This window comes from Rutidosis leptorrhynchoides, chromosome 3, assembly GCF_046630445.1.
Source record: "Rutidosis leptorrhynchoides isolate AG116_Rl617_1_P2 chromosome 3, CSIRO_AGI_Rlap_v1, whole genome shotgun sequence".
Taxonomy (NCBI): domain Eukaryota; kingdom Viridiplantae; phylum Streptophyta; class Magnoliopsida; order Asterales; family Asteraceae; genus Rutidosis; species Rutidosis leptorrhynchoides.
This window is the reverse complement of record NC_092335.1, coordinates 441199654-441226173: the sequence shown is the minus strand read 5'-3', so window position 1 is coordinate 441226173 and position 26520 is coordinate 441199654.

The window sequence follows — 26520 nt, the reverse complement described above, 5'->3', positions numbered from 1 at the left end:
TAAAATATATACTCGTAATCGATTAATTCTATTTATTATTAATGATATATTTGTTATATTAATAATAATTTATAAGTTTCATTATTTATTTATATTTTCATTTTATGTGCGTAGATATATTGATATAATTAAGTTATGTAATTTAAATATATTTCTGCATATAAAAATCTTTATTTTTATACCTATAATCTTAACAACGTTATTAAAACTTTTAAATTTAGTAAACATAATTATTTTAATAATGATAATGTAGATAATTTTGATAATTATAATAATGGTAGTTTTAATGATAATAAAATAATAACTTTAGTGAAAATGATAATAATGTAAAAAAAAACTTTAGTAATATCAACACAATTAATGATAATCATATTAGTACTAGTAATGATAATATTTATAATGATACTTATGTTACTAATGATGATAATAATAATAATAGTACTAATTTGTTAACCTTAATGATAATACTAATTTTAATACTAATAATAATACTACTGATAAAAATAATAACTAAAATGATAATTTTACTACTAGTGACAGTTATGATAATAATACTAGTAATAACAATAATAATAATAATAATATTAATAATCGTAATTGTAATTATAGTCATGATAATAATAGTAAATGATAACTATACTTATATTAGTAATAATAATAACTATGATTATAACACTAATAACAATAACAATTTATAATCATAATTATAATCTTAATACTAATAATATTAATTATATCAATAATAATAATAATCATAATAAAAATAAAAGAAATTGAATATACCCTTGAAAGCTTTGTGTAAAAAGAAGTGTTCTGGACCGGGCTCGAACCCGAGACCTCTCGTTCACCCTTCACCCCCCAAACCACTCCTCCGTATTTGCTTTTTCTGAATTTATACCCATTGAATATTTATTTATCCTATATCTATCTGTTTTTCCTTATTTCTTCTTCTTCTCAACCTAGCCAATTCACCAGGGATCGGATAACAGAACAATAATTCATTCGTTTTAAAAAAAATTTGTGAAATTGTTTTATAAATTGATTTGTTAGTTGAGTTACCCATTTAATGAACGCGAAAAAAAAAATTCAGAGCAGTAGCTGCTCGACGAGGGAAGAACAAAAAAAAAAATGATTTCGCATTACATAACGTTTTAGCCAAAACTTATAACATCAAACATGTTTCAAATCACTTCTATGAAGTTTCTGGAACATCAATTGATCCTGAAACATCATCTAATTTACGAATTTGGATTATAAAGTTTCGATTGACTTTTTCTTCATAAACTTTGACTCAACAATTGACGATTGATAAAAAGAATTGGGATTTGAGTTTTTGCAGAAAGATTAAAGAAAGGATTCCTAACACAATGGCATTTACACTTTTTGAAAATTCATTCGAATCGAGCTTTTGGTAGAAAAGAATACTCGTACAGAATAATGAAAGAAGAAGGAGAAAAAAAATATATCTGTTTTTGTTTCCTTCTAATTCTCGTTCCCTTTAAAAATTAGCAGAAAGATTTTATGTTATGTACTCTGATTAATTCATTCAGCAAAATAGTCGATCCCTTGTTTTATGCTCCCCTAGTCGACAGAAAAAAAATATAACAGATACAGAAATAATAAAATAAATAAAAGGGAAAAATGATTGATAACAGAATGGTACTCTCTGAGAGTGATGTTTAACACTTTGTGAGACAGAAACAAAAACAGTAAGAAGGAAAAAATGTGAACTGAATCCTATAAATATCGATATATATATTGATCTGTCCTTTTATATTTCATAATTTGTATATATATATATATAAATATAATCGTATATCAGTATTTATAATTAATCTTTTTATATAATGGTATTAATATTACACTTATTATGATAATAAAAGTAATAACATAATAATAATAATATTAATACTACTTAATAATAATTATATTATTTATTATAAATAAAATACTTATAATAATAATTAAGAAAAATAATGATAAATATATGAGGTTCTTAATGATAACCAATATGATACCTTTTAATAAGTTTGTTAAATAATAAACTGTAAGAATGATAATAATATTATTCTTAATGATACAATTAATTAACTGTATTATTTTCTAATAATATTAAAAATAATGATTTTTGATAATGGTAATTATAATTATAAAAGGAATAATAATAATAATAGTAGTATTAATCATAATAACTAATAATATTTAACTTACAACTAAATAATAACTTTAATCATTCTAATAGTAACATTTATTATTTTAAGTATTTACTGTGAATTTGTGATAATCATGACCTTAAATTTATTAAAATTTAATATTTAATATTACTAATATTATTTGATATTAATATTAATAATAATGCAAATAAATATGATATCAATAACATTAGTACTTAAATATATCCAGTTATTTATAATATTAATATTACAGATATTAATATCGATAGTAAGTGATAGCAATTATATTTTAACTTGTAAATATATTAATATTACATATTACATAAGAGGTTTTTATCTTTTATCGATATATCCCATTATACATATAATAATATTTCTTTATAAAAATCCTATTTACATATAGCCTTATTTTACTTTATTTTATAAAATCAATTCTAATAACTAATAATATAATATTTCAAATTATATTATATTTTAATATATATATATATATATATATATATATATATATATATATATATATATATATATATATATATATTTTAAATATGTATGTATCTATTTACGAATAGTTGTTCGTGAATCCTTGGGAGTAGTCAAAGGTTAAATGTATACATGAACGCAGCTCAAAGGATTTTGAGACTTTAACATTACAGACTTCGCTTATCATGTCGAACTTGTATAAAGATTAAGTTTAAATTTAGTCGGAAATTCCCGGGTCATCACAGTACCTACCCGTTAAAGAAATTTCGTCCCGAAATTTGAGTGAGGTGGTCATGGTTAACAATAAAAATATTTTCATGACGAATATGAGTTGATAATTAGAGGTTTATCAGCATTGAATAATAATGCTAAAATAATTTGATTATTCTAAGAATACGAATGAAGCTATCGCAAAAGAGTAAATTGAAGAAAATAAGATTTTCATTAGCTTTTGACGTAAACAAGGTTGAATTCCGGAATTTAAGGGATTTAAAGAAAATCTTTGGAAATCTAAAAGATTTGATTCTTCGGCGAATAAGAAAATTAAGATCTCTATAATTAAATACGGTGATCTGCCTCGATTACCACGTCTGATTTTTCCATTATAAATTTACCTTTTCCGTTCCATTAGTTTTCACCACTTCTATACTCAATTTCCAAATTCAAAAGATTTATGAAAATGCTTAACCCTGTTCTGATCCTTGTTCTTATTCTAACTATCGTACTGATCGTTCTTCTTTTCCAATTCCCACCTGAAGAATCTGCTTATTTTTATTATGCTCTAGGGATTATTGTATTTATAATCCTCCCGTGTCTTTATATTGCTATACGCACTGATATCCACAGTTTGTAATTTCGGTGTTGTTGTTGGGCTTTATATTCTTCCTTATATTTCAATGTCCCTATTCCTGTCTCCTATAATCACTGTCATCCATAGTTAATACTTCCCCTTTATTTGCTGCGATTTATACTCCAATTTATATTTCAGAGCTTTGTCCCTTCGTTTCTTCTTCTTCTTGCGATTGTGCATCTCTGGTAATGGTCCAGAATTCGCAGATATAAGTTTCAGAATGAACATTGTTAGTGTCCTAAGAAAGAAACGATAATAGCACAATTTGATTTGTTAAATTACCAGAATTCAAGGAAAGATAGAACTATCAAGAAAAATATGTTCTTAATATATTTATAGATTAGACAGAACATCATCATGTGCCATTTAGAAACTCAGCATGACTTACTGTAATATAATTGCGTTGATCAAGTGTCATTATATTATACTAATTCATGCATCAATCCACAACATTACTTCAATAACATTCATATTTTGAGCTCGAAAGTTTACAGAATATAGAAACTAACAGTTTCTATATGATGTAATACTGATAGCACGAAGAGATTAATGATTTCAGATAAGAATAGTTATAAAAATATCTCCAGAAATATGGAGCATATTTATAATGAAAGATACGATGGTATCTTGGAATTTCTAATATCGATGGATGATGATGAAGATTTATCCGTAAGGGTTTAGATTCGGAAACAAGGTATTCGTTAAAGATTTTACCTGAAACAGAATCATTTGGATTCTTTGAAGTCAAACTTATTCTTTTTGATTTGTCCACGGATTTCTTCATAGTTTCGCATAATCCGCTTTTCGACACTAATTTTCTATTGTTTGTTTCCAATACAATGATACACAGGAAGCACGAAGAGGTATATAATTTTGGACGAGAATATTTATGAAAATATCCTCAGAAATATCGAAGATATTGATGATGATATTTTGGAATTTCTAAGTTCGATGGTTGATGGAGAAAGATTTTTCGCAAGATTTTAACATGACTTCGGAGCAAGATATTCTCTAATGATTTCAACGGATCTAGATTTATCCGGGTTCTATGAATTTAGGGTATGTTACTTGTATTTCTCCTTGGTTTCCTTTATGGTTAGCTTAATCCGCTTTCCAGTTCCAACTTTTCTGAGCTTTTCCAACATACTAATCTTTATCATCAAACTTTCGATGATTATGGTCGTTTACGGTTATCTATAGTTTCTGCTGCTTCATTCAGCTTTTTCAATATTCAGAGTATTGATTTGTGACTGAGTGCTTTTCAGAATTTCAGAATGAGAGATCATAATTCTAAGAGATAAATGTCATATATATAACTGTTGATGTAGATATGCTGTGAGTTTTCAAAGTACTGATTGCTGATTCCCGGTAATTGTTATGGCAATTATTGTTACAGTGTGTAGATGAATACAAGATGGGGTTCCAATGAATAAATATAATGATTCTTCGGAGAAATTAAGTCGATGAGTAATGAAGTTGCTGATAAGTTTCTGTTAATGTGGTGAAATATAAACAGTTCCCCGGTAACGATAACGAAAGGTGGGATTATAAATCAAGTTATAATAAGTTTAATCCGAATGAAAGTCAAAGTTGATTTGCTGGAGCTATGACAAAATTGGCTAATTGGGAAAGGAATTGTAAAGTTATTTTCGGTAGTAACAACGCCCAAGGAGCTAGCACAGATACGTGTTAAACATTTACTCATGTTCTGAGTGTTTCCAGGTGCATAACTATATGTATCAATCTTTTCTTTTGTTGATGAAGTGCGGTTGGTTCATCCTCTCGATTGAGATGTTTTCAAGAAGCATAAAAGGTTTGAACGCAGATTGTAATCGTCAAGATACAAATGAGGTTTAAAATGAAATCAAGTGGCAACTTGAAGAAATGTTTAGTTTCATATGTTATATTCAATATTTTAATTCCTTTTAATTGTCCAATGTCATTAGTCCACAGTCGATAGTCCACATTTAACAGTCCAATAATTTATATATAATTTAATATATAATATTCGAATTAATTAATACGTATCGTGACCCGTATACGTCTCAGACTCGATCACAACTCAAAGTATATATATTATTTGAGAATCAACCTCAACCCTGTATAGAGAACTCGATCATTACTGCATATAGAGTGTCCATGGTGATTCCAAATAATATATATAGATGCGTCGATATGATATGTCAAAACCTTGTATACGTGTCCCGATATTTAAAGTGCGTAAAATAAATACAGAAATTAAATGACGATAAATAAAATGCGTAAAGTAAATAACAGAAATTAAATGACAATAATTAAAATTGCGATAATTAAATGGTAATACAGAATTAACAGTTAGCTAGGAATAGTTAGCTAGGATTTTGTTAGCGTGGATTCTTAATAGAATTTCATATTGTTAATTAATCTGTTTCTAATCAATTTTTATTGTGTCCATTATTTCTTCGTTATGCCACTTAATGGATTCTGATAAATCAAAATTCAAATATGTAATTGGATGAAAATGGTTATTCTGTGATGAACGGATTTGTATATCGGTGGATGTAAGTAGGATAGTAAATGAATGTTGAATCATATTCGAAAAATGTACAGTGTAACTTATTAATGTAGAATCTAAATTTTCCTCGGGTGGTACCTACCCGTTAAAATATTTTCACCATTAACAGTTTGTACAATAAAAATTTTAATTACAATCTCTATGAAAACATATATACATATATATTTTCTTCAGACGTAATCATGGATTTAATGAGTCAATGGGAAAGTAAACTCATTTAGTTTTCGGTTGGAACTAGAATAAATAATCTCTAAAACTTTAGAGATTACATATTCTCCATGTCGAACGAAGATAAATGAGGTAGAACGATACGTAGAACGAAGATCATACTCAAGGTACAGATGATGATATTGAAGCATGGATTGTTGATGGTACTGGTGCTGTTATTGATGGTACTGTTGGTGCTGGTGATGTTGCTGAAGCTGGTACATTTTTCACCATATTCTCCGAATTAATTATTCGAGCGCGAAGTTGGTTGACTTATTACTCCAGGATGATTGTCGGTTGGAACGAGCGGATAAATAAGGTTCAGAATTGTGGATGGAATATAATCTTGTCGAGTTACCCTGAAAATGAGACGGAAAATGGTGTCTCGAACAGGTTCGCCGGTAAACGCTTCAGGTTCATTGTTAAGAGGTGAATTCGGTTGATGGAAGGGATTGCCTTCTGCGCGTTTCCATTAATTAAGTCGACTATGAAACCATCAGATGAATTGATAATGGCTGATTGGTTGATTCATGTCGATGACGCTGTTTTCGGAGCTTAGGTGAACATCTATGTCGGAATAGCTGTCGAAATAACTATCAGAATCTGAGGGACTCGAACTGGTTGCAGGATTCATCTCATACGATCAGATGAAGGATTTTCGATAAGAAATAGATTATAGGATGTAGATTAGTACTCTGCAATACATAATTTACATATGCATATATAATACTAAAATCCCATAAGTTACGGAGGAAATCTACTGAAGTTGTCAGACAAAGTTACAGTAATAGATACGCTAAGATATGAATTTATCTATACACTGTCTATGCAATAGAGGCAGTAAGACATGTCCAGACTAAGAGCGATAAGCAGATAATTTCCTAAGGATGATAAGCAAATGATTTCCGACACGAAATGATAAGCAAAACTTTTGACATGCAGACACGGTCGAAGTCCAGACTCACTAATGCCTCCTAACGATTTATCAGTTAGACACACTAATGCAGACCTGGTTCGCTAAGACCATCGCTCTGATACCAACTGTCATACCCCGTCCTAATCCATCTGGACGAAGTCCATATCGATTATAAACGATTCACAACAATTGATTACATCGCGAGGTACTTGACCCTTATATGATACATTTTACAAACATTGCATTCGTTTTTGAAAAGACAATCTTTCATTACATTGAAAGTTGGCGGCATGCATACCATTTCATAATATATCTAACTATAACTGACTTAACAATAATCTTGATGAACTCATGCAACGTCTTTTGAAATATGTCATGAATGACTCCAAGTAATATCTTTAAAATGAGCAAATGCACAGCGGAAGATCTCTTTCATACCTGAGAATCAACATGCTTTCAAGTGTCAACCAACAGGTTGGTGAGTTCATTAGTTTAACATAAATAATCATTTCATAATTTTAATAGACCACAAGATTTCATACTTCCATTTCTCATAATCATACGTCCCATGCATAGAGACAAAAATATCATTCATATGGATTGAACACCTGGTAATCGACATTCACAATATACATATAAGAATATCCCCATCATTCCGGGATCCTCCTTCGGACATGATATAAATTTCAAAGTACTAAAGCATCCGGTACTTTGGATGGGACTTGTTGGGCCCGATAGATCTATCTTTAGGATTCGCGTCAATTAGGGTGTCTGTTCCCTAATTCTTAGATTACCAGACTAAATAAAAAGGGCATATTCGATTAGATAATCCAACCATAGAATGTAGTTTCGATTACTTGTGTCTATTTCGTAAACAGTTATAAAAGCAGCGCATGTATTCTCAGTCCCAAAAATATATATTGCAAAAGCATTTAAAAAGGGATTAATGAAACTCACCGTATTGTATTTTGTAGTAAAAATACATATGATTAAACTGAACAATGCAGGATTGACCTCGGATTCACGAACCTATATCAATTGTATATCTATTAAAATATATACTCGTAATCGATTAATTCTATTTATTATTAATGATATATTTGTTATATTAATAATAATTTATAAGTTTCATTATTTATTTATATTTTCATTTTATGTGCGTAGATATATTGATATAATTAAGTTATGTAATTTAAATATATTTCTGTATATAAAAATCTTTATTTTTATACCTATAATCTTAACAACGTTATTAAAACTTTTAAATTTAGTAAACATAATTATTTTAATAATGATAATGTAGATAATTTTGATAATTATAATAATGGTAGTTTTAATGATAATAAAATAATAACTTTAGTGAAAATGATAATAATGTAAAAAAAAAACTTTAGTAATATCAACACAATTAATGATAATCATATTAGTACTAATAATGATAATATTTATAATGATACTTATGTTACTAATGATGATAATAATAATAATAGTACTAATTTGTTAACCTTAATGATAATACTAATTTTAATACTAATAATAATAATACTACTGATAAAAATAATAACTAAAATGATAATTTTACTACTAGTGACAGTTATGATAATAATACTAGTAATAACAATAACAATAATAATAATAATAATATTAATAATCGTAATTGTAATTATAGTCATGATAATAATAGTAAATGATACTTATACTTATATTAGTAATAATAATAACTATGATTATAACACTAATAACAATAACAATTTATAATCATAATTATAATCTTAATACTAATAATATTAATTATATCAATAATAATAATAATAATAATAAAAATAAAAGAAATTGAATATACCCTTGAAAGCTTTGTGTAAAAAGAAGTGTTCTGGACCGGGCTCGAACCCGAGACCTCTCGTTCACCCTTCACCCCCCAAACCACTCCTCCGTATTTGCTTTTTCTGAATTTATACCCATTGAATATTTATTTATCCTATATCTATCTGTTTTTCCTTATTTCTTCTTCTTCTCAACCTAGCCAATTCACCAGGGATCGGATAACAGAACAATAATTCATTCGTTTTAAAAAAAATTTGTGAAATTGTTTTATAAATTGATTTGTTAGTTGAGTTACCCATTTAATGAACGCGAAAAAAAAAAATTCAGAGCAGTAGCTGCTCGACGAGGGAAGAACAAAAAAAAAAAAATGATTTCGCATTACATAACATTTTAGCCAAAACTTATAACATCAAACATGTTTCAAATCACTTCTATGAAGTTTCTGGAACATCAATTGATCCTGAAACATCATCTAATTTACGAATTTGGATTATAAAGTTTCGATTGATTTTTTCTTCATAAACTTTGACTCAAAAATTGACGATTGATAAAAAGAATTGGGATTTGAGTTTTTGCAGAAAGATTAAAGAAAGGATTCCTAACACAATGGCATTTACACTTTTTGAAAATTCATTCGAATCGAGCTTTTGGTAGAAAAGAATACTCGTACAGAATAATGAAAGAAGAAGGAGAAAAAAATATATATCTGTTTTTGTTTCCTTCTAATTCTCGTTCCCTTTAAAAATTAGCAGAAAGATTTTATGTTATGTACTCTGATTAATTCATTCAGCAAAATAGTCGATCCCTTGTTTTATGCTCCCCTAGTCGACAGAAAAAAAAATATAACAGATACAGAAATAATAAAATAAATAAAAGGGAAAAATGATTGATAACAGAATGGTACTCTCTGAGAGTGATGTTTAACACTTTGTGAGACAGAAACAAAAACAGTAAGAAGGAAAAAATGTGAACTGAATCCTATAAATATCGATATATATATTGATCTGTCCTTTTATATTTCATAATTTGTATATATATATATATAAATATAATCGTATATCAGTATTTATAATTAATCTTTTTATATAATGGTATTAATATTACACTTATTATGATAATAAAAGTAATAACATAATAATAATAATATTAATACTACTTAATAATAATTATATTATTTATTATAAATAAAATACTTATAATAATAATTAAGAAAAATAATGATAAATATATGAGGTTCTTAATGATAACCAATATGATACCTTTTAATAAGTTTGTTAAATAATAAACTGTAAGAATGATAATAATATTATTCTTAATGATACAATTAATTAACTGTATTATTTTCTAATAATATTAAAAATAATGATTTTTGATAATGGTAATTATAATTATAAAAGGAATAATAATAATAATAGTAGTATTAATCATAATAACTAATAATATTTAACTTACAACTAAATAATAACTTTAATCATTCTAATAGTAACATTTATTATTTTAAGTATTTACTGTGAATTTGTGATAATCATGACCTTAAATTTATTAAAATTTAATATTTAATATTACTAATATTATTTGATATTAATATTAATAATAATGCAAGTAAATATGATATCAATAACATTAGTACTTAAATATATCCAGTTATTTATAATATTAATATTACAGATATTAATATCGATAGTAAGTGATAGCAATTATATTTTAACTTGTAAATATATTAATATTACATATTACATAAGAGGTTTTTATCTTTTATCGATATATCCCATTATACATATAATAATATTTCTTTATAAAAATCCTATTTACATATAGCCTTATTTTACTTTATTATATAAAATTAATTCTAATAACTAATAATATAATATTTCAAATTATATAATATTTTAATATATATATATGTATATATATATATATATATGTATATATATATATATATATGTATATATATATATGTATATATATATATGTGTATATATATATATATATATATATATATATATATATATATATATATATATATATATATATATATATATATATATATATATATATATATATATATATATATATATATATATATATATATATTTTAAATATGTATGTATCTATTTACGAATAGTTGTTCGTGAATCCTTGGGAGTAGTCAAAGGTTAAATGTATACATGAACGCAGCTCAAAGGATTTTGAGACTTTAACATTACAGACTTCGCTTATCATGTCGAACTTGTATAAAGATTAAGTTTAAATTTAGTCGGAAATTCCCGGGTCATCACAAATACCACTTACATTAATAATGATAATAATAATAATAATAAAAATGATAAATAATAATAATAATAATATTAATAATAATAATAATAATAATAATAGTAAAAATAATAATAATTTTAATGAGATTTATATCCCTTAATCATCATCATCATTATGTTATTCTATCATTAACCTCATAAACTATCACAATCGTTCTATATTCATCTCGTACCTAATCGGGTATCATAATCTTCATTTCATAATTATAACTATAATCTTACTTATATTTTCCATGTTTTAACTAATAATAATAATATAATAATAATAAGAATAATAATAAAAAGAAAAGAGTACAACCTTTGAATAAAGGGCTTTAAAATAAACGCCACTCCCCGGACTTCAACCCACGACCTCCCGCTTAACACTAAGACTCCTAACCACTCGTCCGTTTCATTTTATCTGATAAAATCTCAGGCGCAAATTCAATTAACCCAAGACTTCTGTTTTCTATTTCTTCTTCATTTTCTAAAAAAAGATACCACAGTCCGGGATTGAACCCATGACCTCTTGCTAACCGACACAGCTCCCTAACCATACTTCTGTTTCTGCTTACCTGATTTATTTGGTAACAAAATTTCATTTAACCCTTACAGTTTCAGTTTCCTTTTCTTCCTTCCAACCAAAACAATCGACCCAATATATATATATATATATATATATATATATATATATATATATATATATATATATATATTACTCGTAAGTATCTGTTGCCTTTACACCCCAAACCCTATCGACATTATCATCATCACCAATATCATTTATCATCATCTTATTCTACCCATTATCATTAACTTATCATTCCTTTTCGAATTTCATCGATATAATCATAATCATTTATCATGATCATTAGCTTATTTATCTATATCATCGTCCAATTTAGAAAGATTGAATTCACAGGCCATCAATATCCGTAATACACGGGTCAAAATTAAAACAGTGGTCCAACATGAATTCTTGTAATCGATTGCTTTCTCTTTTTTTAATAAAAGAAAAGCAAGTGGGATTAATTGTCTGCCAATAGAGGAAAAGAAGGACACGATGGATTTGCAGATTCATAGTATAAATATTGATTCTTTATCATTCACGGTTCCTTTATATCCCCAAACGTTTTTACTGCATCATTGTTAAGAGAAACACAAACAAAGATTGTAGCAACAAGCAAAGAGAGTACGGTTTGTAGTTATAACCTTGTAAGGAGAAGTGGGTTCACGAAAAGGGAAACAAGAAGGAGAAGAAAAAATCTATTTAAGGTTGGCATGGTTTTGATTGTGGTTCGTTACAACAGAAAACGCGAAGTAGTGGTGTTCATGGTGGTTATAGTTATAGAGTGGTGGTCTTGGTGGTTGGACAGTTTTAACAGCAAGCCGTATATATTCAGGTGGTGGCGATGATTCGATAGTTGTGGGTTTTTGAACGTAACCAGAATACACTATAGCAGCGGGCCGAAGTTGCCGTTAATAATTGGGGTGGTTGTGTGATTTTTCGATCATTAGAAACAGAAAGATAGAAGTATCATTGTAGCGTTAGAAATATTTGAAGGTGTTTTGCAATAGCCTTTAACAGAAAACAAGAGTGAGTTTATAGTGGTTTTTGTGATAGAGATGGTGGTGTTGATTTGGGTTCACGTTCAAGAAGAAAAGAACGAGAGAGGAAAGATAGATAGGTGGTTTTCGAAAGAAAAAGACCAAGGTGGTTCTCGGTGATGGAGATCAAAGTTCATGAGGGTTGAAGTGGGTGGTTGAATCGAGCAATAAGCAGAAAGCAGATGCAACAATGGTACTTTGATGTTATCTTTCGAAACAGAAAGAAGAAATAGAGAATGGAAGAGAGAAAGAAACAAGAACAGGGATATCGGTTTGGTTTCTTCAATTTTTAGTTTAATCAATTCCAAATGGTAATAACCGAATTATATAATGTATTAGCTGGATTGATGCTGTAATCAGATTCTATCGAATTTGTATCTTAGTGATTATTAATTGACAAGAAAATAAACCGTACGCATGAGATGAAGAAAAAGAAAAAAAATTTGATACCGACGTTTAACAGAATTTGGAATTTTGTTTTGGTTTTGATTTCATCAATTAGAATCAGTAGAGTACCAATCAAAAATAGTTTGAATGTGATGTGAAACTGATTACGTATCCATCTATATGTATGTATCAGTATTTATGTACATATATATATATATATATTTTGTATATATTTTTATATAAGTATACTGGTATTTCGTATATGTATATGTATTTATGTATATTCATGTATTTATCTATCTGATTATATACATCTGTATTAATATATCTGCATTTACATTATATAATTACTCTTATTAATTAGTAATTATAATTATAATAATAATACACTAATAAAATTTCATAATAATATAATTGCATTATCAATTATATTATGATTGATGGTAAAGAACATAATATTTATAGAATTAATAATAATAATAATAATAATAATATTACTTATCATAATATAATACTAATTATAATAATAATACTAATATTATTAATGTTAATAATAATATTAGTAATAATAATATTATGAAAAATTATATATCAAATTCGTATTTATTATATATTTAAAATAATATTAATATCAATAGTATTGACATTATTATTAGAAGGAATAACAATATATTTTTAACATCTATAGTTATAGTTGTATTACATATGTGTATTATTACTTATATGGTATTTATTATTCATATGATATATCATATAATAACTTTCATTGATTATTATTTCTCAGATATATATATATATATATATATATATATATATATATATATATATATATATATATATATATATATATATATATATATATATATATATATATATACATTCTTACTTACACACAACTGTTCGTGAATCGTCGAGGATGGTCAAAGGTTTAAGTGTATCCATGTAAACAGTTCAAAGATCTTGAGACTCAACATTACAGACCTTGCTTATCGTGTCGAAACCATATAAAGATTATGTTTAAATTTGGTCGAAATTTCCGGGTCGTCACATATAATTACAATCATATTGATTATAATTTATGTATTGATTCTGTAATAAGATTTCTGGATTTATTTGTGTATTCTGGAGACTGATTTGTATTCGATTTGATATTTTTCTACATGGTATCAGAGCTGTAAGGCTGGATTTATGTTAATTATTCACGTATTGTTCGGTTGGTGAAGAAGAAATTTAGGGTTTCTTCAATTCGTCTGATTCATCTGGTTCTTGGTGGTTTTATCTATTTGGGTTCGGTTATGATCGTGTGGGTGATTATTCGCAGGATCTACTGGTTGTTACTGAAAACCCCAATTCCTCTCAAATTAGGGTTTGGTGTTCTTCTGTTTTTCATCTGACTTCCGCTGCATCATCAATCATTTGTGATTAATTGGTTACTTCTTTCACTTCTTTATATAATATTTTGTGTTCTAATATTTTCTTGTTTTCTGGTAGAAGAGAGGAATTCAAGTAAGACCTGGGTTGAGTTTCCTTTGAAAACTCATCGATCTGGATCACTGCTTGTCTTTCTTTAGGATATGTGTTTTATTTCTGTTATTGCAATAATTTGTGTTTTATATCTGTTATTGCTTTATTTGTGTTTATATCTGTTTGTCTGTGATTTGTTAATATGGCTGGTGATGGTGATTCTGGTCTATCCAAGACTACTCAAGTGAGTAGCCTTGATTTTGGTGATCCTTTGTACCTTCATGCTAGTGATACGAGCACTACAGTTCTTATTTCACTCAAGCTAAAAGGTACAGAGAACTATAGTGTGTGGAGTAGATCTATGATTCTTGCTTTACACACTAAAAATAAAGTAGGTTTTATTGATGGTACTTGTATTAAACATGATTCTGATTCTGTGCTTATGAAACAATGGGATAGATGTAATTATGTTGTTTTATCTTGGATTCTTAATTCTATATCTGATGATCTATTTTTTGGACAAGTCTTTAGTAGTTTGCTTAGTTAGTTTGGGAAGAGTTAAAAGAAACTTATGATAAAGTAGATGGATCTATAACATTTAATCTGCATAAAAAAATTTAATTCATTTAGTCAAAATGGTTCATCTGTTTCTGATTATTATCATAAGTTGAATGCTCTCTGAAAACAATTTGATGCTCTTGTTAAACTTCCTACTTGTACTTGCCATGCTAGTAAGGATTTTAAGTCTCACAGTGATCTAATTAAACTTATGCAATTTTTGATGGGATTAGATGATTCTTATTCTGCTATTAGAAGTAATATACTTTTGTCTGAACCCCTTCCAAGTGTTAAAAGTGCTTTTGCAACTATTTCAAGAGAAGAATCTCATTGAGGTTCTTCATTTTCTGCTACTACATCTAAAACACCAAACACTGCTTTCTTAGTTTCAAAAACTTTTGATAATAAACAGGTTATTGGAAGAGGTCCTAACCCTAATCTTAAATGCACTAAATGTGGTAAATTAGGTCATACTGTTGATAGATGTTATGATATTATTGGGTATCCACCTGGGTGGGTTAAAAGGAATAATAATACTTATAATAATATGTCTGGTAATAAGCTTGTGAACAATTATTCTTTGTCTGATGCTAATACTAATAATAGTAATAATAGTGTTTGTAACGACCCTGGATTTTCCAACGTATATTTATTAATATTTATTATTAATACTTGCGTGTTAATAAATGTATTTTTATACATTTACTTGTTAACGTAATTGACTTTACATGTCCCGATTCGTCTTTGTGTCACACGTACTTTTCACGAATAATATTTAGAATATTATTTACGTTCATGATTAATTATTATTGATCATTTTTAATTAACTAATGCAAGTAGTTAATTACTTGGGCTTATTTATTTAATTTGTTACATACTTGGGCTTTTATTAATGGACATGGACTTGGAAGCCCACCCTAATTTCTTAATGGACTAATTAGCCCATTTTTATGCAAGTATTTCATTAATGATAAACTTAGATTAATTAAGTTAAGATGAGGAGACTTGTTACTAGCATACTTACACCTCTTTCCCATGCCATTTAACTTTAATACCATTTTGAGCTTACACCATTCTCCAATACTTGAAAGTTGACTTTTGACCTTGCTTCTTTTGGCACTCTTGGCCGTGAGCTTCCATGGGGGAGAGGGAATCATTTTCAAATTTTTTTGGTTACTTATTTACTTGTATTACTTCATTCCATACACACACATACTTGCACTTCTCTTTCTCTCATCTTTTTCTCTCTACTTTGTAAGTAACAAATTTCAATTTTTCTTTCTTTTTCTTCCATGAAAACCGCCACCATCATCATCAATATACTTGTTCTTTGTTTGTTGTTTACTTGCTTGTTGTTTGTTGTTGTTAAAGATCAAGTTACCTAGCTTGTATCTTCATGTAATCTTGGTTACTTCCATCTTTTGTTTGATGAAGAACCAAGAACAAGAATCTAAACTTGTTAGTTTATGGTTCTACACTTAAATGTTATAAGATTTAAAGTTCATAAGTTTCATAATCATACTTGTGTTCATGTTTTGTAGACTTAAATCCTAAGATCCAAACTTTGATTTGAATCTTCTTAAGTATGAAACAAACATGAACATAATATTTGTAACTTTAGTTTATTTCTTTCTTTTGTAAGTACTTTAAAGTTGTGATCTTGTTAAATTGGTCAAGTATTACTAGTTAAACTTGATCTCATATTTCTTGAAACTAAAGTTAACTTTATAAGTTCAAGAACATGGAAGTATAACTTTTTAGTTATAACTTCATACACTTGTGTTGGATCTAAGTTTTTATAGCTTATGGTCTTCTAATTTTGCTGTAAATAAGAGCTTATAAGCTTACATACATTCTACAAGTTGAAAATCTAAGTTTCATAACTTATGGTTTCATTAAAGTGAAGATCCAAGTTCTATAACTTAGGATCTAACTTAAGAACACTAGATCTAGACTTTCTAGTCTAGGATCTTTAAGATCTAGCTAAGATCTAAGTTCTACAACTTAATATCTTGATTATTTAGTTTACTTTCAAGTTTGTAGCTTAATATTACTATTAGAACTCATGTATGTGTCAGATCTAAGATCTTGATGTAACTTTGGTTCATCAAACTACTTACAACTCTTAGGTGATTTGTGCTATATATCTTAGACTTACTTTAGTGTTATGATGGTCAAAACTTGGTAAAGATGATGCAAACACATCAACAAGTTGTACACTTGAAGCTATAAGCATCAAGGATGAGAACCGTGATGAGCATCAAGCACCAAGAACCCACCAGAACACCTTTACTTACTGTTTCTGGAACTGATCACTAACCTGGGCTACTGTAAAAGTTTATTTCCAGATAGTTCGGTTCGAGTATATGATTTTCCGTTTAGACCTCATCTTAATCCGAGTTACGGTTTAGGATTTATGGCCATCCGAAAGTCACAACACCCTTTTAATGTTGTGCTGAAATTTCTGACCTACAAGCACTTAAACCATCGCCGCGGTCAAACGAAGATGAGTTTGGTTCTGGAAATTGGTCAGCCTCTAGGGGACTCATATACGGAGCCATGGCAACTGGTCTCACCTCATTTCAGTTTGTATAGAGGTTGTGGAGACTGAACGAAATCAGCCTTTATTTCAAACTCTATTCTTAATTGAAACTTACTTTACACTTTTTGTTTAATGATGAATGATGATGGTACTTAAGACCTAATTTACATACTTTTAAACCTTTGGGAACAATTTACTGACTTAGTAACTTTTGACTTAGGTTAAGGACCTTTCGGACCAACCACTTGCTTACTATTCCCGCGTATCGACTTTTACTACTTTCCACTGTGAGTTATAGCATCCCTTTTTACTTTAATTATTTTGGGACTGAGAATACATGCGCATTTTACGTTTTACATACTAGGCACGAGTACTTAAACTTTATATATGTGTGGGTTATACAACGGCATAAACTTTTCCCTTAGCTCGGTAACGTTTAGTCATTGGTCTTTGAACCGGTGAACGCGAATCTTAGATATGGATCCATAGGGTGTGACATACCCACTCGGGCTAGTAGCGCTAGCATTTAACGGGTGTTTAATACTTCGTAAACTTACGCACTCGCCAAGTGTACTTTTAGGGGGTGTTACTTACGTTAAATTAGTTACCAAGTGCCCACAGTTATACATATACTTCTCATACTGTTTTGAAACACTGAAATCTCGTGGCCTACCTTACATTACTGTTATACTTAAACTATAGCTCACCAACCTTTGTTTTGACATTTTTAAGCATGTTTTTCTCAGGTGCTTAAGGTTTGGTTGCTTCCGCTGTAGTTGTCATGCTTTGTAGACTCCCGCTGCGCTTATTAGAGATGTCTTCGCATGAAACGTTAGTTTTGCATTCAAACTATGTTACTTTTGAAACAATGAATTTGTAGCGACCCGACCAAATCATGTTTGACGGCGCCGACTACTTAGGTCCCGTTACATGGTCATAAGTCTTTAACATGACGTTTGACCAAAATATGTCGCATTCATTTCACCGTGTCGGGCTATGATCTCCTTGATGTAAAGTTGTGCAAGTTTCTCCATTTTTTCGGTCTCCTTCATGGCGAGAAAGTGTGCGGATTTGGTGAGACGGTCAACAATAAACTAAATGGTATCATAACCGCCCGTCGTTTTTGTTAGTTTGGTGATAAAATCCATTGTTATTCTTTCCCACTTCCATTGCGGGATTTCGGGTTGTTGAAGTAACCCGGACGGTCTTTGGTGTTCGGCTTTGACTTTGGAACATGTCAAACACTTAGCAACATAAGTAGCTACGTCCCTTTTGATGTTCGGCCACCAATATTGTTCTTTAAGGTCGTGGTACATCTTATTGGCACCGGGGTGAATCGAGTATCGTGACTTATGGGCTTCATCTAAAATAAGGCTTCGTAGGTCCCAATATCTAGGCACCCAAATCCTTCCGGCGAAATATCGGAGTCCGGTCTCCCTAATTTCGAATCGAGAGACGAGAATGTTCAAGAGCTAGTGTGAAACGTTTTCATCCTTGAGAGCCTCATCTTGGGCAACCCGAATTTGGCTATTAAGGTTGGTGTGGATGGTGATGTTTAAGGCTTGGACACGAAGAGGCACCGCTCTTTCTTTTCAACTTAAGGCATCGGCTACTACATTTGCCTTTCCGGGATGGTAACGAAGCTCGCAATCGTAATCGTTTAAGGTTTCAATCCACCTTCGTTGTCTCATGTTTAGTTGCTTTTGATCGAAGATGTGTTGGAGACTTTTGTGATCGGTAAAGATAATACTCTTGGTTCCATAAAGATAGTGTCTCCACATTTTAAGTGCAAAGACAACAGCTCCGAGTTTGAGATCATGTGTCGTGTAGTTTCGTTCATGAATTTTGAGTTGTTGAGAAGCATAAGAAATGACTTTCGTTCATTGCATCAACACACACCCAAAACCATGTTTCGAGGCATCGCAATACACAACAAAATCATCGTTTCCTTCGGGAAGTGACAAGATAGGAGCGGTGGTTAGCTTCATTTTCAAGATTTGAAATGCGGATTCTTGTTCGGTTGCCCAAACGAATTTTCTTCCCTTATGAGTTAACGCGGTTAGAGGACGAGCGACCAAAGAGAAATCTTTGATGAATCTACGGTAGTATCTGGCGAGACCCAAGAATTTACGAATGTGAGTAGGAGTAGTAGGAGTCTCCCATTTACTAATGGCTTCGATTTTTGATGGATCGACTTTAATACCTTGGTCACTTACAACGTGACCAAGAAATTGAACTTCCTTCAACCAAAATTCACACTTGGAGAACTTGGCATAGAGTCGTTCTTGTCTTAAAAGTTCAAGCACAAGTCAGAGGTGTTCCTCGTGTTCTTCTTCGCTTTTAGAATAAACCAAAATATCATCGATGAACACGATAACGAATTTGTCAAGATACGGTTTGCACACGCGGTTCATAAGATCCATGAACACCGCCGGTGCGTTAGTGAGACCAAATGGCATGACAGGGAATTCATAACTACCATAACGAGTTCGGAAAGCAGTTTTAGAGACATCTTCCCCCTTAACCCTTAATTGATGATAACCCGAGCGGAGATCGATTTTAGAATATACACAAGACCCTTGTATTTGATCAAAGAGGTCATCGATGCGAGGAAGAGGATATCGGTTTTTAACCGTCAATTTGTTTAGTTCACGATAATCAATGCACATTCATAGGGATCCATCTTTCTTTTTAACAAACAAAATCGGAGTGCCCCAAGGTGAATGGCTAGGTTAGATAAAACCACGATCAAGTAGTTCTTGGATTTGACTTTGCAATTCTTGCATTTTGGATGGAGCAAGTCTATATGGTGCACGTGCTATGGGTGCGGCTCCCGGAATAAGATCGATTTGGAATTCAACCGGTCGATGAGGTGGAAGACCCGAAAATTCTTCGGGAAATACATCGGAATAGTCACTAACAATTGGCACATCATCGATGTGCTTCTCATCAGACTCGACTTTCTTAACGTGAGCAAGGATCGCAAAACAACCCTTATGGAGTAGTTTCTAACTTTAATGCATGAAACGAGGTTGAGTCCGGTGCAACTCTTATCGCCATAGACGATCAAAGGTTCGCTTTTCTCGATAGGAATCCGGATTACGTTAAGATCACAAAGGATGTGAGATTTCATTTTGGCTAGCCAATTCATAACGATTATTACATCGAAGCTTCCTAGTTCCATGGGTATCAAGTCAATTTCAAACTCATTACCCAAAATGTTTAACGTACACCCCCGGTAATATGTGTCGGCACTCAATAGTTTCCCGTTGGCCACTTCAATGGTATAAGTGGTATCTTGTGGAAGTGGTGGAGTGCTAAAAGAATGAGTCAAAGTCTTGGATACAAAACTCTTATCGGCACCCGAATCGAATAAACAAGTATCATAAGTATTGTTGAGGAGAAACGTACCCGTGACTAATTCATTGTCATCTCGAGCTTCCTCGGTGTTGATGTTGAAAGCTCGGCCGCGTGTGTTGGGGTTGGCTTTCTTCTTCAGACATGCATTTCTAAAATGACCCGTTTGGCCACATTCATAGCAAGTACCCGGTTTTGATGCATTGGCACCTTTTGAGTGACGGGGCGGCACTTCTATAATTGTTGGCCACATGACCACCCCTTTGGCACTGGTGGAAAAATAGATTGCTACATTTACCATAGTGGTGTTTGTGGCATTTGTTGCAAAAGGGTTTATTTCTGCCATAACTTTTCTTGGCGTCGGAGGTGTAAGGCTTTTTGATGAAGTTGTTGCTTGATTGGGGGGACTTCCCATTTTCTTTTGTTGCCGCCCGTTTTATCCTCGGCCTTAGGTGACGGAACTACGATTTCGTCAACCGTTTCGATCAATTGGCGGGCCATGTTTAAGGCTTGTAGTAGGTTAGCGGGTTTGGATGAGATCACTCCTTGTTTGATGCTCTTTGGAAGACCATCCATATAGAGTTCAACCCTTTGAGATTCGGGGTTCACGAGGTTGGGACACATCAAGGATAGCTCGGTGAATCGTTGATTGTAGGCCTTGATATCATTTCCGACCGCCTTTAAAGTTCTTAGCTCTTGTTCGAGCTTTCGGGTTTCTTCACGAGGGAAAAATTCGACGATCAACCTTTCCCTTAAATCGGCCCAAGAGAGGGCATGAGCTTCATCGGTACCCACCGATTGTACATACGTGTTCCACCACGTGAGGGCGATACCGACAAAGATGTGGGTGGAATATTTGACTTTATCTTGATCCCGACAACCGCTTATGCTAAAAACGGCTTCCGTTTGTTCGAACCATCGAGTGAGTACAAACGGTCCCCCGGTTCCATCAAAAGTGTGAGGTTTGCACCCCATGAAGGCTTTGTAGGAGCACCCTTCGATTGAGTTACCGGCCCCTTGATTGTTGTTGTTGTTATTATCATTGTTGTTATTGTTGTTGGTGGAGTGACCGGCCATGGCCGCCTCTACGGCGGTGGCTATCATTCGTTGTAGAGCTTGTTCGGGTGTCTCACGCCGTGGTCCGCTGCGAGGAGCCATTGTTCCTTCAAAACACAAGAATATCGTTGATTAGTATTCTTAATAATACTAACCATGATATGGAATAAGGATAGAGAGAAATTTTTCCTTGACTCGCCTTAAATTCTTTATGTCATAATGTCAGAATGTTCATATGAGTCACCGTAATATAATCCCGGAAATTACATCACCCTAATTCATATGTGCATTCGACACTATTTCATATAGTCAAGGTGGCGCGTCAATTAAATCAAGTAACGTGAGACTAAGATTGAATAAGAATCAGATATGATAGAAGAGTTCGAGTATAATGCACAAGTAGTCAAGTAATTCCAACTTCAAGTCTATATGCCGGTTGTAGTCTAGACTCACTAATGTACCCTATGACTCGGGGTTCACACCAATGAACTCTAAATCCCTACAACCAATGCTCTGATACCATCTGTAGCGACCCGACCAAATCATGTTTGACGGCGCCGACTACTTAGGTCCCGTTACGTGGTCATAAGTCTTTAACATGACATTTGACCAAAATATGTCACATTCATTTCATAAGTAAAAGGATGTTTCAAGTTTACAAAAGTAGTTCAAAGACTAGTTACATTACAAAGTTTAACGTACGAATGAAACCTATGAGACACAATTTAAAAGTTGTCAAAAGACGCTCCAACTATGCATGTATACTCAACATCCAAGCAAGTATCAAAAAGAGTGCGGAAGCATGTATCAAGTAGCGTTCAAGGACCTGAGAAAACATATAGAAAACTGTCAACGAAAATGTTGGTGAAATCATAGGTGTTTTAGTAAACGTTGCATTTGAACCACAAGATTTAATATAATATGATTATCAAAATCATTTGCATTCCAAAGTTGTTATTTGTTTCGCGGGCACCCAATTATCAAACTTAACTGTTTTGCACCCTTTGCATAGTGTTAGAACATACACTAGACCCGAAAATATATTTCATCCGCTAACGGTAGCGAACCGTCCGAATGAGGCTCGTCAAGCCCATGTGATCACATAATATAAGTTCACGTTTACACCCTGCAAGTGTAACTAATGATAATTGAATTGAGGATTTTTGTTCAAACCCGTACGTGGAATGTTCGTTTACGTACTTGTGTTCAAAGTGTAAAAACATGATACGTATATGTTTCTCATCCCATAGTTTAAAGCATAAAAGTTGTTTGAAAGATGGGACTATGATCTCACCTTGAGTGCACGTATGAAAAGTACTTCACAAAGTAACGTGTTCAAAGGACAATGCTAGTCTTGACCTAAACAAATAGGTCGTATCAATAACGGTAAACACGATAGGTCAAAGATGTTCAATTAGTCCTATGGCTCGTTACGACTCAATTATGTAGCATGTGAATTAAATTGTCAAGTTTCATGCAAGATACTAGTATAGAAACAAGTTAGAAAGATTGCACAATCATTTGGTTAAGTTTGACAAAAAGTCAAACTTTGGTCGGGTCAAAGTCAACGAAAAGTCAACACGTTCGGGTCGGGTCCCGAACTATTTTTCTGTGCTAGTTATTCATATATAAGCATGTTAGAACATGTTTCATGTGAATCAGAGGTCCATAGCATGCCACACATTTTTCGTATATTGGACAAGGAGGTCAGAACCTGGACACGCCTAATGTCGCGCCGCGACATAGGCTGGCCGCGCCGCGACAATACACGCGAGCTGGTACCTGGCCAGTTTCAGTTTTCTAAGTCTCAAACCAAAACCTTTTTATGCATAAAACACAAACCGCAAACACTTAAAACTCGCATCTTATATCGTTGGAAAGCTCTTTTGATAAGGAAAACAACTAAGCACATTTCAACAACCAAAAACATCATTTGTAACAATCGACTTTCCAAAATAAATGATCAATTAATGTTCATCATAAATGCTCAAGTTCATAAATGCACAAAATAGGATTCGGGAACTTAATGCATGCATATAACTAACTACTTACCAACCACAATTCATGGCATTCAATACATTAAATGTTCACATTTAATTCTATCAAACCCTAACCAATAACATCAAAATCACTAATCATATTTATGAAGTTTTCTAAAACAACCTACACATCAAATTGAAGCTAGTGATGTTAGGAACACATTTAATACATGCATTTATAACATTTAACAATATTTAAGCAACCAAATCATCAATCAAACACACCAAACTTTCAAGTTCATGCTAGTTATCAAAAATAACAAGATCGAACATATAAATCATATATTCATGTTAGACTTGAGCCATAGACACTAATTAACAACTTTATAAGTTAAAAACATCAAGAACACAAAATCTAGTGATTTTAGAAAGTTACCCAAATGTAATGAAATCGGTATGGAATTGAAGAGGAAGTTGCAAGGATTCCAAATATGTAATTTGTTTTGATTGAAGCTTGCTCGATTGGAATTAGATGATGATTCTTGTAATGGAGATTTGAAAGAAAATAAGGAAGTAATGAAAGAAAAGAGAAATGAAATGAAAAAATGGGAGGTGGGGTTGACTAGTCAAAAGCTAGTCACCTCCTTGGCACTTTGGCGAAACCAGTCCCTCGAGTTTGGTTGCGAGTGCGTGAATTACCTAAACGAGATATTTTTAAAACGCGTATTAACGAGGGATGTCATAAACATATAACGGAATTTAAATTATTAAAAGGAAAAGTAAACGGAAAAAGGCGGGATGTTACATTACCTACTCCTTAAAAGAAATTTCGTCCTGAAATTTAAGTAGGCGTAGGAGTCGTTGTTTCTTCCTCGGAATCTTGCGTTTCCGGAACCGGGAATAGATGAGGGTATTTCTTTTGCATTTGATCTTGCCTTTCCCAAGTAAACTCGGGTCCTCTTTTGGCGTTCCAACGGACTTTAATAATCGGAATTCGGCTTTGTTTCAATGTCTTGACGGAGGTGTCCACAATTTCAACCGGTTCCTCCACAAAATGAAGTTTGTCATCAATAGTAAGTTCCTCGAGAGGGATGACGATATCGGGTTTGGCAAGACACTTTTTCAAGTTAGATACATGGAAGGTAGGATGAACGGAGTTCAATTGAGGCGGAAGATCTAAACGATAAGCAACGATTCCAAAACGCTCCAAGATTTCGAAAGGACCAATATACCGCGGATTTAGCTTCACGTGTTTCCCAAAACGGATTAAACCTTTCCAAGGTGCGACTTTTAACATTACTCGGTCACCGACTTGAAATTCGAGGTCGTTGCGTCTTTTGTCGGTGCAACACTTTTGACGACTCCGGGCCGTCCGAAGCCTATCTCGGATTTGTATGATCTTCTCGGTGGTTTCGTGAATGAGTTCAGGTCCGGTAATTTGCACGTCGCCTACCTCGGCCCAACAAAGAGGTGAACGACATTTTCGGCCATATAGCGCTTCAAAAGGTGCTGCTTTAATACTCGCGTGATAACTATTGTTGTAAGAGAACTCGGCGAGAGGTAAGTGCTTGTCCCAAGCTTTTCCAAAATCAACCACTCAAGCTCGTAACATGTCCTCCAAGGTTTGAATTGTGCGTTTGCTTTGTCCATCGGTTTGAGGGTGATATGCGGTGCTCATGTCTAAACGCGTTTCCAACGCTTCTTGCAAGGTACGCCAAAATCTAGAAACAAAACGACCATCTCGGTCGGAGATAATCGATAAAGGTACACCGTGTCGGGCTATGATCTCCTTGATGTAAAGTTGTGCAAGTTTCTCCATTTTGTCGGTCTCCTTCATGGCGATAAAGTGTGCGGATTTGGTGAGACGGTCAACAATAACCCAAATGGTATCATAACCGCCCGTCGTTTTTGGTAGTTTGGTGATAAAATCCATTGTTATTCTTTCCCACTTCCATTGCGGGATTTTGGGTTGTTGAAGTAACCCGGACGATCTTTGGTGTTCGGCTTTGACTTTGGAACATGTCAAACACTTGGCAACATAAGTAGCTACGTCCCTTTTGATGTTCGGCCACCAATATTGTTCTTTAAGGTCGTGGTACATCTTATTGGCACCGGGGTGAATCGAGTATCGTGCCTTATGGGCTTCATCTAAAATAAGGCTTCGTAGGTCCCCATATCTAGGCACCCAAATCCTTCAGGCGAAATATCGGAGTCCGGTCTCCCTAATTTCGAATCGAGAGACGAGAATGTTCAGGAGCTCGTGTGAA